Source organism: Mixophyes fleayi, chromosome 7, assembly GCF_038048845.1.
Source record: "Mixophyes fleayi isolate aMixFle1 chromosome 7, aMixFle1.hap1, whole genome shotgun sequence".
Lineage (NCBI taxonomy): Eukaryota > Metazoa > Chordata > Amphibia > Anura > Limnodynastidae > Mixophyes > Mixophyes fleayi.
The window spans coordinates 27,520,510-27,522,768 of NC_134408.1; positions in this window are offsets into that span (position 1 = coordinate 27,520,510).

Consider the following 2,259-nt stretch of genomic DNA (forward strand, 5'->3'; position numbering starts at 1 on the left):
ACACGGGGAGAGCATACAAACTCCACACAGATAAGGCCATGCTCGGGAATCGAATTCATGACCCCAGTACCACTAAGCCATATGGGCCATACTTGCCAACAGGAGGTCGGCTGGCAAGTGCGAGAATCTTAAATAAAGAATCTTGAGACTGATCTCTGAATAGTTTAGCTTTGAATAACTTGTGATATTCACAATAATGCAAAAGATTCATTGCTAGGATGCTATTTTCTCTGCTATAAACTCTTATCCATCTGAATATAACACACACACACACAGGATAAACTACTAAGAAATTGCTGCTGTTTTAATACAAAGTATTGTAGATCATAGCTTTTACAATGTGTAGAGGTCCCAAGCTTAAGTGTAGGCATCAGAATTGCTTGTAGCTTACAGTGCACAACTCTTTTGTATATCAGTTCTTCTTTGTAATGTAATACCCAATTTTCAGCATTTCCAATGGCCATGAACTGAAGCATTTACTATATATTTCTTGATCCACAAATCTTATTGACCCAAGTTTTCTCTTGAGTAATACATGTCTACTTCATGTAACAGGTAAATTCATTCAAGTCCTAAAAAAAATCTGCAGATCATTTCTGAATCCCTTTGCTTGTTGGAATTTATACAAAGAAACCGGCGCTAACGGGCGCCAAAGCTAAGGAAACGAGTTTCAGAACTTTAGCTTCAATAACCCTTTATTTTTTTTTGTTTATTTGAAAGCTGCAAAACATCTATATTCTGAATATAGAAACGTTTTTCTTGGCTAACGTTAGCCAATTGTGTAATTTCTCAAGTGTGCTACACCTGACAATATCCTGAACAAAGGCCTGAAGGTAAGGCAGTGTGGAAATGAAAGCAATGTCTCTGTTACCGGGGCATCAGAGACCTGTAATGGATGGGATGTGAGATCAGGCTGCAGGGGCAGAATTTATACTGTTCTGTTTCCTTCTCAAGGGAGATTACAGACTTGTTAAACCTCTCTCTGCATCGTACACTGTTTTCTGGCATTGGATACGTGCTGTGTTAGTATGATTAGTGTTATGGTATTTATTTATCATTTTTTTTGCAATCATTTCGGTTTTTAAAAGCAGTGCATTACCATTTGTGCTATGCTGTGAGCCTAAATGTATAGTATGAGTATATGCATACTTGCCTACCTTTTATACCTTCTCTCTGGGATCTATGGGGGTCCAAGGGGCAAATCCAGGATAGTAGGCAAGTATCATCATCATCATCATTTATTTATATAGCGCACACACACACACACACACACTAGGGTCAATTTTGATAGCAGCCAATTAACCTACTAGTATGTTTTGGAGTGTTGGAGGAAACCGGAGCACCCGGAGGAAACCCACGCAAACACGGGAAGATCATACAAACTCCACACAGATATGGCCATGGTCAGGAATCAAACTCATGACCCCAGTGCTGTAAGACAGAAGTGCTAACTACTAAACCATATGGGCCATACTTGCCAACAGGAGGTTGGCTAGCAATTGCGGGAGGGGGCATAAGTTTCACGGCATTGCACTGTTTGGACGAGGCCATAATGATGCAAATCTCGCCAGTAAGCCCTCCAACAAGGATGACGGACGTTGCCTGCTCTTCTGGGAGCATAGGTCAGTATTATATGGACTGACTACGGGGCAAAGTCAGGGCAAGTGGCATCATTACCAGCTGTGAGATAGCATGGCCGTTTCCGCAACCATTATTCTTGCGATGCGACAATGCATACAAATTTCTAAAGTATTATTTAATAATATAGTGCACACATCACAAAAGTACTGTAATTCCTTGTGACCAATCAGATGGTAGTTTTCTATTGCACCCAGCATTTTATATTTTCATGGAACAATCTCTGTTTTCAGCTGCCTATTGGAGTGTGGCCTCTGTCAAAGGGAGTTGTGTTTGGGGCAGAACGGGTGTGACTTAATGGTTCATGGGTGTGGCCAATGTTGTCCCAATTTTCTCTGGAATGTTGGGAAGTATGGTTTTATTGGTAAGGTGAGGATTAGAGGTACGAGCTCTTACATCTGATTGGTTGCTATGGGTTGTAAGTCTGTGTGTTATTTGCACCCTGTGCACGTTTTCTAGAAAAGATGCAGTGGTAGATGAATGGGCACCATGGCCCCTTTGCTGTGGATTGTATCCATTACTAGCTACACCCAACACTGGGATCTGCTCCATTTCAAAGCATTGCTCAAAATGAAAAGTTTTTCCATTCATCCTCAGACGACCCAGTTTCTTCCTGAATAA